The sequence below is a fragment of the Dipodomys merriami genome, unplaced genomic scaffold, assembly GCF_024711535.1.
Source record: "Dipodomys merriami isolate MVZ:Mamm:240054 unplaced genomic scaffold, mDipMer1.0.p SCAF_1138, whole genome shotgun sequence".
Lineage (NCBI taxonomy): Eukaryota > Metazoa > Chordata > Mammalia > Rodentia > Heteromyidae > Dipodomys > Dipodomys merriami.
Genome location: NW_027202425.1, coordinates 58,485 through 74,624, shown reverse-complemented (window position 1 = coordinate 74,624; position 16,140 = coordinate 58,485). Strand labels below are relative to the sequence as shown.

Here is a 16,140-nt window from a genome sequence, read left to right as displayed (position 1 = left end):
TTTCAGTAAAGGCCCTCACAGTGGATAGTTTCGGAGTATTCGGTGTCTAAGTCCAGAATGCCTGTCCTTTGGCAAAGATTTCTCACTAGGTGTGTGTGTGTGTGTGTGTGTGTGTGTGTGTGTGTGTGTGTGTTTGTGTGTGTGTGTGCCTGTGTGTCTGTGTGTGTCTGTGTGTGTGTCTGTGTGTGTTGTGTGAGAGAGTCAGACACAGCTGAGGTTTGCGGTAAAATTCTCCTTCCCTTCAGCATTGAGCTTTGGTATCTATTGTTTGTCCCACCTCCCCAATTTTGAGTTCTAATGTTGTCCTTCTAAATACTTTTATCCTTTGATCTTCTTGATATTCAGTTTCCTAAGGTATGCTTGTGAACTTCAACATTTGCTTAATGAAGGGGATGCCTTTCTTCGATCTTTTATGAAGCTCTTTGCTCTCTTTAAATGCAGTTTATACTTTGTTAGTGGTTTTACTTAGGCCAGACTGTGGTGGCCCAGGCTCTGACTGTTAATTCTGAGATTAGTTTAGGCCAATATGAGATACTATACTTTCAGTATATCAATGAAAGAAGTTCAGCATCTTTATTGAAACAATTTCCTGGCTGTAAATACAAACAAAACATCCAGTGATATAAATGTACAATCTGTTGTTTTTAGTTAATTGTGCACCACTGTAATGAAAAAAAATCATTTTACTAACTGAAATGAGTATTTGTAATGGGAAAAAATCAAATGTTATAAATCTTAAAAATTGATCAAATACCAAAGAAAAAGAAAGACACTAATCAGGAATGAAGTATAAATGTAAGTATTTAATAAATAAATGAAATTTTTGAGATTCATATCCACATAGCAAATACGAAGGAAAATAAAGAGGAAAGTCACTGAGATCCTATCTTACACACCAGAATAGCTACCACCACTCAAATAAATAAACTGCTGGAGAGGTAAATAAATCAGGAACTATATTTGGTTTTGTGGCATTGTAAACTAGTGCAACCCATAGGGATATCTTAATGGAAGTTTACACAATACCAAAAAGACAGATATGTTGATGACGTTTACTGCAATTGGATACATATTGAAAGAATATAAATCAACATGAACATACATGTTCATGGCAGCAATATTCTATAGCAACCAAGCTGTGTAATCAACCTAGATGCACCAGAAAGAGGGAATGAAGAAAATGTGCTATTCATAGCTATAAACATGTTCTGGTATATGAGAAGTGAATGTTTCTACTGTATCATTGCTAAATATTTTGAATATATACCTAATCCTACTTTCACTAAATTTTGTGGCATTGTGTTTTTGCTTTAATGAGGAACATCCATATTGATTTTCAGACCAATTACAATAGGTTGAGATTTCCTATAATATGTAGATATTAGATCAAAATTTAAATATATCAATGAACACATAGAGGACCATCATATATAGTTTATAATTTGAAGCAATTTTAAGAAGGCAACTGTTGGGGGAAAAGACGATGTTAGAAGCTTAAAAAATACACAGACATGGAAAAATACCAAAAAAATGTGCAACTAATTACTGGTAATAGTAAAATATTTTTCTCAAGTATTAACAATGAAACTATTAAAATAATACTTAATAACATCAAATAAATATGCCATAGAAGAAAATGTACCATAGATATACGTTTCCCCATAATTTGTTTTCCTTTATAGCAAATGGATTAGAAGATGATAACACATTCAAGTGTCATTGATTGCATGCAGCAAAGGAAAGTAACAGAGAAGTAGAGAGTAAGAACAACCTGGGGTATGGATAAAGATACTCAGTAGAACTTTGTTAGGAAAGAATGTGCTCTGTTTTCCTGATCAAAATAGAGCTAGGACAGCTAACTTTTGACAGAACACTTGTAATGTAGAGTAGTGGAATTAGTAATTTCGGTAGTAATTTATTACATTTATTCCCTAATCTTATGATGTGATTCCCTAATGATGTGAGTGATCTTAGATTTTCTTTTTTTGGGGGAGGGGTGTCCGGTCCTGGGGCCTGAACTCTGGCCTGGGCACTGTCCCTCAGCTTTTCAGCTCAAAGCTAGCGCTCTACCACTTGAGCCACAGCGCCACTTCCAGCTTTTTTCTTTTTGCTTATGTGGTGCTGAGGAATCGAACCCAGGGCCTCAGGCATGCAAGGCAAGCTCTCTACCACTGAGCAACCTTCCCAGCCCCTTGATTCTAGATTTTCTGAGCCCTATTTTTCACCCAAAATCTCTAAATTCCTCACCCTGCCAATGGTTCTTCTGCTTCTCTCATTTCTCCTTGTTTCTGAACTAAACTCCTGTAACCTTTTGGTTCATGAGAAAGAGCTAGAGAAATATGAGGATGGCTTGGAGTCTGAGCTAACATCCACTCCAGCTTGGAGGATCTGGTAAAGGACTTTCACCTGGGTCTCAGAATCAGATATTAATTGACCTCTTTGGAAATGGAGAAACTCACTCACTCAGACAGAATCTGTCATTCCTTGACATTCTTTGAAGAGATTCGATACTAGGGCACAATGAAGAGAATGAGCTTTCCCATTGTCAGAAGGAACAGGTTGAAAACTAAAAGTGGCCTCAGGTCCCAAAGGGCCAGTCAGAAGCCAAGAGATCACACTTTCCTCCTCATCAGGGACCTTCTAGTAGGAATAGAGTCTGAGCAAAGTCTGACATAAACTGAGACTGGGCCTAAGGTGGAAACAAAAGGATGACCCTCTCTTTGATTACAAGGGAGTTATGTAGTGAGACATGACAACTTCCTTCATATAAGAAAATTAATGTTATCTCATTGCCATTTTGCAGGAAGTCAGTTTCCCCAAAGGAGAAGTTGTTAAATGTTGTGACTGCCAGTTTGCTCTATAGGCTGTTGTCTCTCTCACCCCTTCTCATGTCAGGAATGCATTGCTTCTTTCAGGCACTCAACTACCTGTACTGACTCCTAGGCAGGAATACTGTAGGCTGTTCTTTGGCTAACCTCTTGCATTTAAAGTAGATTAGGCCCAGGCTCTGTTCATGCCAAGAGGTAGATGCAAGAGGTTAATATAATCTCAGATTTGTACAGAACCACGATCATACTGAAAAAAATTAAATGAAATTAATAGTTGAGTAATTTAGGGTTTATAGCCACAAAATTTAGGTAATTATTAGTAATACATCTAGAATCATGGATTAGGAAGAGAACTGTGAAGTAGGTTCAGAATACAATGAAAAGACACACAATAGCCATAACAGGAGATAAGAGTATGAAGGAACTATTGGCATATGTCCATTTATTATCTTAGGAGTGACCTTGGATAGGAGGCTTTTAGAATAATATCTAAAAGAGAGGGACTTGCTGGGCGCTGGTGGCTCACAACTGTAATCCTAGCTACCAGGGAGGCTGAGATCTGAGTATTATGATTCAAAGCAATCCCAGGCAGAAAAAGCCAGAAGTGGTGCTCTGGTTTAAGTGGTAGAGCACGAGCCTTGAGCTCAGGGACAATGCCTAGGGTTCGATTCTTCAGTGCCACATAAGCCAAAAAAAGCCAGAAGTGCTGTTATGGCTTGAGTGGTAGGGAACTAGCCTTGAATTGAAGAGGTGACAGAGAGTACTCAGGCCCAGAGTTCAGGCTCCTTGTCTGGTCTAAATAAAAACAAAAAAATAAAACAAAAAAACTTCCAAACTTATCTTTTCTCATGATTGAAGAGAGGCTGTTTTTACAGAAATTCTCCTTATCTAGCTCAAGGTCATCAAAACTTCAATAGAACTTTCCTGTTGAGATGTAATGCACCTAACTCTACTGAACCTAATCATGGCTGGGAAAGTGTGGACATAGATACTTTTGTTGTATTTTTCCTTATTAATATATAATACTCAGTTATTATATATAATATATATTATAATATAGAATATATTATACATTGTATAAATATATTAAATAGATTATAACATGTATTATGTATTAACAGACTTCCTCATTTTAGATGTAGGAACAGGCAACATATTAAAAGAAAAATGTTCTAATCTCCGAGTTATTTCTCTACCAGAGAACAATACCAGGTTTCATTCTTTTTTTTTTAATTTTATTTTATTTTATTTGTGAACATACTGTACAGAGGGGTTAGAATTGCATGGGCAGCATAATGCGTACATTTCTTACCAAGCACTGCAGCCTCATCTTTGTTTACCCTTCACATCACTTCCCAGCCTCCACCCTCCCCTCACAATACCCAGCCGTATCCTTCCCCCACCCCCACCACACCAACATTGTAAATCTCATTTTGGACATGACAACTTGTAATTCTCATTGTTGCAACAGGTCCACCTGCATGCTTAAACAACTGGTTTTTCCCCATCTCCTCCACAAGTTATACTGACATCAAATATAGCAAAGAGATAATCTTATAAATGCATTAGAAACACATGCATGAAAGAAAAAAACATTAAAATATACATCTAAGTGTTCATTTTCCTGACATCACATTATCCGACCTTTTCCGCTTGACTCATACGTATACTAGATATTACAAATAAGGGAAACCATGGGACGTATGTTACTTTGGGCCTGGCTTACTCACTTAATATAATTTTTTCCAAGTTTTTCCATTTCCTAAAAAATGGGGCAATGTCATTCTTTCTGATGGAGGCATAGAATTCCATTGTGTATATATACCACATTTTCTTGATCCATTCATCTACTGAGGGGCATCTGGGTTGGTTCCATATCATAGCTATGTTAAATAAAGCTGCAATAAACATATTTGTGCTGGTAGCTTTAGTGTGGTCTTCTTTGTAAACATTTCGGTAAATGCCCAAAAGTGGGATTGCTGGGTCATAGGGGAGTTCTACGCGAAGTCTTTTGAGGAACCTCCATCCTGCTTTCCAAAGTGGTTGAACAAGTTTACATTCCCACCAACAATGAAGTAAAGTTCCTTTCTGTCCACATACCCTCCAGCATCTGTTGTTGTTAGAGTTCTTGATTTTTGCCGTTCTAACTGGAGTGTGGTGATATCTCAATGTTGTTTTGATTTGCATTTCTTTTATGGCTAGCAATGTTGAACATTTCTTCATGTGTCTATTGCCCATCCTTCTTTCTTCTTCAGAGAAGTTTCTCTTCAAGTCTTTCTCCCACTTATATATTGGGCAGTTGTTTCTTTGAGGATTTGTTGTTGGGGGGTTTAATATTTTGAATTCCAAGTATATTTTAGATATGATACCCTTGTCCGTTGTATGGCTAGTAAAGATCTTCTCCCAATCCGTGGGTTTTCTATTGATCTTTCTAGCTATGACATTTGCCCTGCAGAAGCTCTGCAACTTTATGCAATCCCATTTGTCCAACCTTTCTTTGATTTGTTGTGTTTCCGGGTCTCTATTCAGAAAATTTCGGCCTGAGCCAAGGAGACCTAGGGTTTCTCCTATTCCATCCTGTAATGTTTTCAGAGTGTCTGCTTTGACTTTAAGGTCTTTGATCCATTTGGAGTTGATTCTGGTGCAGGGTGATATATAAGGATCTAGCTTAAGTTTTCTACATGTAGTTAACCAATTTTGCCAGCACCATTTACTGAAGAGGTTGTCTTTCTTCCATTCTATTGTTTTAGCTCCCTTATCGAAGATTAGATTGCTGTAGGTCTGTAGGTTCATTTCTGGGTTTTCAATTCTATTCCATTGGTCCTGAGGTCTGTTCTTATGCCAATACCAAGCTGTTTTGATTACTATGGCTTTATAGTAGAGTTTGAAATTTGGTATTGATAGTCCTCCAGCAGTGTTTTTCCGTTGAGGAGCGTTTTTGCAATTCGGGGTCTTTTATTTTTCCATATGAATTTTTGGATTGCCTCTTCTATTTCCTTGAAGAATGAGGGTGGAATTTTGATAGGTCTCAGGTTGAATTTGTAGATACCCTTGGGAAGAATTGCCATTTTCACAATGTTAATCTTTCCAATCCAGGAGCATGGGAGATTTTGCCATTTTTTAAGTTCTGTGTTGATTACCTTTTTTAAGATTTTAAAGTTTTCATCATAGAGGTCCTTCACTTCTTTAGTTAAGTTAATTGCTAGATATTTTATTTTTTGTGGGTCTATTACGAATGTGGATGTTTTCCTAATTTCAGCCACACTTTTCTCATTGTTGGCATACAGAAAAGCCATTGATTTTGGGGGGTTAATTTTATAACCTTCTACTTTGCCAAGGTTTTGAATCAGCTTGAATAATTTGGGAGTGGAGTCTATGGGATTCTTAAATACAATATAATGTCATCTGCAAAGAGTGAGAGTTTTATTTCTTCTTTCCCTATTTGGATCCCCTTTATGTCTGCATCTTGTCTTATTGCTGTAGCTAGATATTCTAATATTAGATTGAAGAGAAGTGGAGAGAGTGGGCATCCTTGTCTTGTTCCTGAGTTAAGAAGAAATGGCTTTAATTTTTCAACATTGAGTATAATGCTAGCTGTAGGTTTGTCATATAGAGCCTTTATTGTGTTGAGGAATGTTCCAGGGATTCCTAATTTTTCCAAAACCTTCATCATAAAGGTGTGTTGGATCTTGTCGAATGCTTTTTCTGCATCTATTGAAATAACCATGTGGTTCTTATTCTTGCTCCTGTTGATGTGATGAATAATATTAATTGATTTGCGTATATTGAACCTGATTTGTATCCCTGAAATGAATCCTGTTTGATCATGGTGTATGATTTTTTGGATGAATTGTTGAAGTCGATTGGACAAAATTTTGCTGAGAAGTTTTGCATCAATGTTCATCAATGAAATGGGTCTATAGTTCTCTTTTTTTGATGATTCCCTGCCTGGTTTTAGGATGAGTGTTGTGATGGCTTCATAGAATGTGTTCGGTAGTGAGCTTTCTCTATCAATTTCATTGAAGAGTTTGAGGAGTATTGGTGTGAGCTCTGCTTTGAAGGCCTTGTAAAATTCCACTATAAAAACATCTGGTCCTGGACTTTTCTTAGCTGGGAGGTCTCTTATTGCTGTTTCTATTTCAATGCTTGATATGGGCCTGTTGAGCTGGTATAACTCATCTTGGTTTAGTTTTGGCATGTCAATATTTGCTAGGAAAAGTTCCATTTCTGTAAAGTTCCCATACTTATTAACATAAAGTTTTGAGAAGTATTCCCTTATAATGTTCTAAATCTTGGTTGTTTCCGTGGTGATGTTTCCATTCTCATCTCTGAGTTTAATAATTTGAGTGTGTTCTCTCCTTTTTCTGATAAGATTTGCTAAGGATCTGTCAATTTTGTTAATTTTTTCGAAGAACGAACTCTTTGTTTTGTTGATTGTTTCTATAGTTTTTTTGGATTCTAATTCATTTAATTCTGATTTAATTTTGATTATTTCTTTCTGTCTACTGGATTGAGGTTTATCTTGCTGCTCTTTTTCAAGGAGGTTTAGTTGTGTCATTAAATTGCTAGTTTCAGATCTATCCAATTTGTTGATGTAGGAGCTCAGAGCTATAAACTTACCTCTGAGTACTGCCTTTGCTATGTCCCAGAGGAGCTGGTAATTTGTGTGTTCATTTTTGTTGAAAAGCATGAACATTTGAATTTCATTTTTAATCTCTTCCAAGACCCACTCTTGATTCAGCAGTGTGTTGTTCAGCCTCTATGATATACCGGACTTTCTTTGGTGGCTTTTGGTGTTGAGTTCTAATTTTATTCCCTTGTGGTCAGAGAGAATGCAAGGTATAACTTCAATGTTTCTGAATTTAGACAAGATTGGTTTGTGGCCTAAATTGTGGTGTATTTTGGAAAACGTTCCATGTACTGCTGAGAAAAACGTGTATTCTGATGCTGCTAGGTGAAATGTTCGGTAGATGTCTGTTAAGTCTAGTTGATCTATGCAGCTGTTTAGATCTGCGGTTTCTCTGTTGAGTTTTTGCCGAGTTGATCTATCTAGTGGGGAGAATGGTGTGTTAAAATCCCCAACAATTAATGTCTTTCGATCTATATGGGATTTGAGGGAAACTAGTGTTTCTTTGATAAATTTGGGTGCTCCATTGTTTGGCGAATAGATATTTAGAATTGTAATATCCTCCTGAAGGAGAGATCCTTTAATTAGTATGTAGTGACCTTCTTTATCTCTTCTCACGAATTTTAATTTGAAGTCTATTTTATCTGATATTAGGATTGCAACTCCCGCCTGTTAATGGGGGCCGTTTGCTTGGTAGATTTTGTTTCAGCCTTTAACTTTGAAAATGTGTTTGTTTTTACGGGCAAGATGTGACTCCTGCAGGCAGCAGATAGAAGGGTCTTGTTTTTTAATCCAACTAGACAGTCTATGTCGCTTAATTGGAGAGTTCAGTCCGTTAACGTTAAGAGATAGGACTGAGAGCTATTTGGGAGTGTCTGCCATGTTATCCACCTTCTTGGGGGCTGCGAAAACTGGGTTCTTCCTATGGCTCTTGGATTCTCAGTTTGGGTGCAGTTTCTTGGCCTTTGTTGCGGTCTTGTTGGTTTTCTATGTGTAGGACATCTTTAAGAATCATTTGTAGGGCTGGTTTGGTGGAGATGTATTGTTTCAATTTTTCTTTGCTATGGAAGGCTCTTATTTGGCCTTCAGTTATGAAGGAGAGTTTAGCTGGGTACAGTATTCTTGGTTTATAGTTGTTTGTTTTTAGGGCATGGCATATGTCATTCCAGGCTCTTCTTGCTTTGATTGTCTCTGCTGAGAAATCTGAGGTGATTCTAATTGGTTTCCCTTTATAGGTGATTACCCTTTTCTCCTTGACAGTTTTAAGGATCTTTTCCTTGGTCTGAGTTGATCCTGTGTGGATTATAATGTGACTGTGTGATGTCCTATTCTGGTCTGGTCTATTTGGGGTTCTAAAAGCTTCTTGTATCTGAATAGGCCTATATTTTTGTATGTTTGGGAAGTTCTCTGCTAGGATCCTGTTAAATAAATTTCCTAGACAATTAACTTCTGTTTCTAGGTGCTCCTCTACACACATTATCCTTAGATTAGGCCTTCTGATGGTGTCTTCCAGGTGTTGGATAGATCTATATTTCTTGGACTTGTCTTGGATGGTTGTATGTTCTTTCTCTATAATATCTAGGCTGTCTTCAATCCCTGAGATTCGATCTTCTGCATGGTCTAACCTGCTGTCAAGACTCTCTACTTTGTTTTTTATCTCTTTTCCTTCTAATTGGTCAGCTTTGATGGCTTCAAGTTCTTTGTTGAAGCTCTGTTTTAGGTCTTGTAGGAATTTCATTACTTCCTTAATTTGGTGTTCAGTGTTTGTTCTCAAATCACTTAGTTGATTGGTTATGGTTTCTTTGGACTCCCATTCCTTCTCTTGGGTTCCATTCAGCATTCCCTTTGTGGTCTCCCTGACTTCCTTCAGCTCTTTGTTAATGGATTCCATGAATGTCTTTAGTGATATTTGTGTATTCTCTACCTGGTCTCTCAATTCCTGAATTACTCTTTGATTAGCTTCCTCCCGTCTGTGGGATTCCTGCAGTTCCCTTTCTTCCCATTCGGGGGATTCCTGCAGTTCTCTTTGAGTGTTCTCAGCCTGCTCATGCCATTCCTCCCTTTCTCTTTGAGTATTCTCAAGTTGTTTACGCAAATCCTGTATCAGTTTTTGAGTAGCTTCCTCACGCTTATGATATTCCTGTATAAACTTTTGGGATGCCTCCTCTCTCTCCCTTTTCACGCTCATACAAGGTCCTTTGCAAGTTGTCAAAATTCTCATTTATCATGTTTGCCACCAGTGTTTGTGGCGCTATTTGGGAACTCTCTTCTGGGTTGTTCATTATCTGTTCTGACCCCTGATTATCAAGATTGGGAATTGAGATACCCGGATTTGCCATTTTTCTTGTTTTTCTGGCTTACTCTGCCCATTTGAGATGAAAATAGCACCAGTTTTGTTCTAGAACACTATCTTAAGGCAACCATCAACCAACGTTTGCATTTATACAGTCAATAGTCTACAGATACATTCTAGTTCAACAGATACATCTATTCAACATCAAACAACTATATGTTAATGGGTTTCAAACTGCAGAAAAGAATTTGGAAAACCAAAAATTTTTAGGTTTAGGGAGAGATGTGGGTAAAAAATAGGAATAGATTGGTGTGGGGAGGCACAGGGAGAGTTAACTATGTCCTAATCTCAATGCAGGAAATAGGTTGGGTAGGATGGAAGTAGAGAGAGAGAGAAAAGGAAGAAAGTGAAAGGGAAATGAAAAGAGACCAGAAAAAAATAGAAACGTAAAAATTAATATTATTATGGAGATTAAAAGACCATCTATTTAGAGAGGAATGTGAGTATATTAATAGAAGGGTAGGGACATAGAGGAGAAGTGCAAAACTTAAGAAAATGCTTAAAATATTATATAGGTATAAAGAGGTAGAACTGCTATTAAGGAATTTAAGTCTCAGAGGTTTTGAATTGAGTAATAAATTTTTGGATTAAGTGTGTACACAATGGGGGATAGGGTGTAATAGTCAACTATGGGTTTATCTGAGGATGTGCAGGACAATAGTTAAGTCACATACAGAAGATCAAAAGAGAGGAAAAGGTGAAAAGGATTAGAAAGGGAGAGAAAAAGATCAGAAGTTCAGTAGAGCTAGACAAAAAAAAACAAAAAGATAGTTAAGAAAGAAAGAAAAAGAGAAAGAAGACAAGAAAAGAAAGGAAAACGCACATTCATGTATTCCTAAAATAAAAATTATAAGAGGAAAAAAAAGTTACCGGAAAATAATTATTTTTTCAAAAAAAGGCAAAAATTAAAGATTAATAAAATTTTTAGAAAAGGAAAAAAAATTATATATATAAAAGGTACCAAAAAAAAGAAAAAAAAGAGAAAAAAAAGAAAAGAAAAGAAGAGGAAGAGAAGAAAAAAAAAGTTCTTTGATTTTTTTTTTGATTTTTTTCGGAGGGGTGGGAAGAATCCTGTATCTCCCCTTTGTCTGTAAACAGCCTCTTGTTTGAGTCTCTGGTCAGCTTGAAGTCATGTGGCTTGACTGGTTTCTTAAGTCAGTTTGTTCGAACAGGCAGAAAAATGCTCTGCTTTACCCAAGATTTTGAGATCCCCCTCCCCGATTAGTTTAATGGAAGGGTGATCTGCTTTGAGAATCACAAAAGAGGGGGATGCAGTGGTAAGGCTAGGTTCTGGGTAGAGTTGAGGTCTTTCAACAATCAGTAGCTTTTTCCTGGGGATATTTTGTGAAAAAAAAAAACAAAACTAACAGAGCCCCGCCTGGAGCCGTTCTCAGGGTTTCTGTTTTTCAATTGATTGTTGAGGCTGCTAGAGGGAGAGGCAGCCTCTGGCTCTGGTTAGCCAGTGAGGAATGCCACTCCAATGGCTGGTGCCTGAGCTAGGTGACTTTTCCCTGGATGGAGCCGAGTCTGGCAGGTCACTTCGCCGCCGTTAAGTTCTTGTGACCTGCTAAATGACTCGTTTTATTCCAAGGCCTGGGTTGGAGCTGGCAGCTCCTCCGAGCTTTGTCGGTATCCAAGACGGAGATCTCCGGTGCTGGGGGGGGAGGGGTGGCCTTCCCTCCTCCGCTCCCTGAGAAGGAGTGAGGATGTCGGGCTTCTACTCACATGGAGTCTTGGATCCTGGGTCGTCTCTGGTCTGGGAACTGCAGGATGAAGTTGTCCGCTCCTTGTCATTTCTTGCTGGTGTTGAGTAGAATCCGCTCGCCTGCTGTGTCTGGCTCCTTAGTCCCCGACTCTCTGTGTGAGCGCTCAGTTATGGCCCCAGCTGTGCCGCGACCCTGCCGCCGCCGCCGCCGCCGCGGTGGCTGGCAGGCGCTCAGATGTGTCTTTTTGCCTTGGCTTCCCCCCTCTTGTCTAACTCTCTGTCCTGTGATGGCACACTTGGTGTGATTCTCTGGCTTAGGACTGTTCACTGGAACTCTAAAACTGCTTTCTATGCTAGAGCTTCTTCAGATTCCAGCTTCTCCTCCGCCATCTTCCCCCCAGGTTTCATTCTTATTACCCAAAGAGCAACATAGGAAAGCGATGCCCATGGATGTGGTTCTCTGGATTTTGGAAATTGTGATCATATATATATATATATATATATATATATATATACATATATATATATATATAAAATGAATAATATTGAATATATAAAACTATAACAACAGATAAATAAGTGAATAACTATGTGCACACACTCCCAGTCACTTTCATGTATAAGACTTTTTTTCTTTGCTCTTATTCACCTACATAGAGAGTACATGAGTTGCCCTTGAATTGTCCTGGAAGTTCTTTATTGGGATACTGTAACTTCACATCTTTTGTTCCCTAAGTAGTCAGATGCTATGTATTCAATAACAAAACTGTTACAAGCAAAAGTATCCACCCTGACACACAGAGGAACTTGGATTTCAGAAATGCCACAAATAAGCGGGAGGTACAGCAGTACTTTTCAAAATTGAATAGACTACATATTTATTAGAAAGCTTGTAAGAAAAAAACTTCAGCATAGGATGATACACTTGAAGAAAACTACAGTTTAAATTACATATAGCCGGGGGCTACAATAGACAATAAATAAGAATTAAAAAAAATAAATTACATATGACATCAATTTACAAAGTTCCAGGACATTTCCCTACTCTTGAAAACTAGAGTAATACATATTAAAAATAAATAAATGAAAAGACAAATGTTTTATACCAAATTTCAAAACATACTATATGTTATACAAAGGAAATGCAATAAGCATGCATTTTACAGTCCAGTAAAATCATATGGCATGAAGAATCTGATTAACTGATTCATAAAAGTCAATACAATGCAGTTAAACCTTCCGTTATCTCACGTGGTAACTTAGCAGAATACTTTCAATCTATGGTGTCTATTTTGCATGTTATCCAGCCCTATCCATCCCACAATGGCAGAAGGCTTTTCCTGAGAAAGTCCAGAGACCCGTCTACTGTGAGTGCTCAATGTAAACCTGTTCCAATTCTCTTTTATTTGGGCAAGTGATAGACTGACTATCTGTTAACTTGCCAAAGGCACAATTTGGACAGGTTTCCAGTAGTGATATTTTAGCTCTCAGAAAAAAAGGGAAATTGAAGTCAGAGGGAAAATCTACCAGATCTCTGAAAGATTTCTATCATTGTGCTAAACCTGTAGCTTTCTACTGACAGTTGAACAAACTGCAGTAATTGCCACTCCAACGACATGTCCAAAAATTGGCTTTCCAAATATTGACCTATTTTCACTTTGGTAAATCAAGACACACTATTGTGGCTCCGTTTTACTTAAACTATCAGCTATGGTTGACCCAAAGGATAGTTGAACTTACGAATTTCTTAAATTTTAGGTCTTCACACAATCACTTCATAGCCCTTAAACATTAAAAATACCTACCCATATAAGTCTGCATTACATACTTATTACTGTTTTTCTTCATTTGTCATGTTTTACATATTTGGGTATCCCTGGGCTTAGCTCTGTAATATTCCTTCTCATGTTTTTTTTTTTTTTACCACTGAGTACAGTAATTATTTCTGTAGTTTTTCTCCATCTCTGTTTACTTTAATTCAAGTCCTTAATAGCATCCTGTCTACTGACAACTCCTAACAACTGATTTTAACAAACTCAAAATATCCCAAAGTGAGCTTTGATCTCTATCTACAAACCAATCCCTCATTACTATTTGATTAAGTGATAACTCTCCCAGCTGTCTTCTCAAAATACCTTGGAGTCATTTCAGACTTACATACTTTTTCACACCTCATGTTTAATCTATGACCAGGTTCGACAAATTAACTCACTGTATATTTTAGTAAGCATATATATGTGTATACACACACACACACACACACACACACACACACACACACACAAACACACACACACACACACACACACATATATATATATATATATATGTTATATGAGTGCTAGTACTATGACTAAAATTTGCGGCCTAGGTTCTTTTATTTTTATTTTGTTTGGGGGGGGGGTCCGGTCGTGGGGCCTGAACTCTGGGCATGGGTGCTGTCCCTCAGCTCTTCAACTCCAGGATAGTGCTCTACCACTTGAGCCACAGCACCACTTTCAACTTTGTTCTTTTTGCTTATGTGGTGCTGAGGAATTGATCCCAGGACCTCATGCATTCAAGGCAAGCGCTCTATCACTGAGCCACCTTCCCAGCCCCTTACTTTTCTTTTTGGTTCAGTCTTTATTTGGTATAAAGATCACCTACAATGTCATTACCCACACCCTTTTAATTTAAAAATGTGTATATTCTGTAGCAATGTTATTGCCATTATAACCATAATTAGGAAGATATTGTGGGTTCATCTGCTCCATACATCTTGAAAGGTAATGAATGTGAAACCTACAGAATATCCTCAGATATGCCTGGTGGAAACCTGGATTTGAATTATGGTTCTGCAGCTGATCCGTATTTGGTACTTGGGAAATTTGTTTGGCCTTGTTGCCTACTTCTGTTTTTAATAAAATAGTTAATTCATTTCCTAACTGGAAGAACTATCTTGAGCACGAAAATTACCCTAATGCAGGTGCAGTGCTTGGAATGGTGACTGCACACTGTGTAGTAGGTCCCAAAGAAGTCAGCTTCCATCAACATTGTCAGAGAATCCTTCCTGAAGGCCTTAAGAAATATATACCCAACTGCTGTTAATATCTGTGAAAACTTATCTTTACAAAAAAAGGTCTTGTCTTCATATGAAACAAAGTAATGTTGGGGCTGTCCTGTGGCTTTTAGTCTGAAGGAGTTTTGCCTAAATTTTATTCTTACACGATTAGTAGTAGCAGTAGCATTCTTTAGTGCTACCCTTCATTTTTCTAGTTCTGTGTTGCATTTGGAATACTATTGTAACAATTTATAATCTTTGTTATTAGAATAAATAAACTAAAACTGCTGAAGTTTTAAATAAAGAGACAATTTTAGGTGTGCATTACATTTTATGTGCTTAATACTTTCCTGAAATTATTCCTTTTAGGTTATATATCCCTAACAAACTATTTTTTAACATTTCTTATATGATTTATAGATTTATTTTATGATTCTTATATGATTTCTTAGAGATCCATAAATAAAACATCTCAGAACAGGAAAAAAGTAGGTAAGAAGTTATAAAAATACTATTATGGTGTCTTAATGGCTAAGTGTAAAGAACATGTAACAAAACAGTTGGAAGATTCATTTGCTCTTTTTTCTATTCTCTCACCCTTCATTGTAGAAACTTTCTCACTATGAAGTGCCAAGTCGTCTGGACATTTCAAGACTCATCTCAGTGACAGAAGTGATGGGATTAGGACATGTGCTCCTATGACTGGCTTTTAGGAAGTTCACAATAAAGCAATACCAGTACATATAAAGAAACTTTTGTGAGTGATGTGCATTGACTTCCTCAATTGCCAAAATTAAATTCATATGTCAAAACATCAAATTACTTACATTATAATATATGCAGTTCAACTGGCATTACTAACACTTCCATAAATCAAATGCAAACTAAAAGCTCTATATCAAAAACCAACATCTAAGGCAGTGTTGGAAATACAAGAAGAAACACAATAAATCTTATAGAGTGAGATCTTTAACACTGGCAATGAGCAATGATATCTGAATTTTTCACCAAGCTTGGAAAGTTCAGGTGTCCACTAATGATGTGATTAGAGTTTCGGAGTTGACCTTGGTATTAAGATTAGAGGTAAAATTCAAAGACAGCTAAGGTTGCTGCAGTATTGTAGCTCTATACAATGTGACCCTCCCTGATAATGGTAAAGCACAGAGTAGAAGCTAAGTCAGTAAAATGTATAGGAAGGATTTTCCACTGAGAATAATTGCAGGGGGTGATCATCACTCTTCCATTGAAAATGTACAGCCCATCATTCTACTTTAAACTCTAGAATATTTCTGATCTGAAGACAATTATAACACACCGATGTGCTGTGAGTGCTGACCAGTTTAGGTGTGTATTACTATAATATATGTAAAATCTTTAGAGGTATGGAGTGACCTGTGTTGTTAAGTTTCATGGAAAAATGTTCACAATTATGCAATTCACACTCATCTAAGTCTGAATCAGGCAACTGAGATAAGACATTTGGGTCATCACTCCAGTGACCAGGTTTGTGACCTATGAAATAAATAACATTATTTCACAATGTATATGTGTTTCTGAAAATTTATGCAATACCAAATACCAAATGTA

The 16,140-nt window shown here is 37.2% G+C and overlaps 1 long non-coding RNA gene across 1 annotated transcript in view; it reads left to right on the top strand.

The window, feature by feature from the left end:
- The window catches only part of LOC138822652 (uncharacterized), a 47,678-nt gene extending 32,373 nt beyond the window's left edge, over positions 1-15,305 (top strand). The window contains exon 2 of the long non-coding RNA XR_011370602.1: positions 15,163-15,305. This is a non-coding gene — a long non-coding RNA (uncharacterized lncRNA). The remainder of the gene's footprint in view (positions 1-15,162) is intronic.
- The last annotated feature ends 835 nt before the right edge of the window (positions 15,306-16,140 follow it).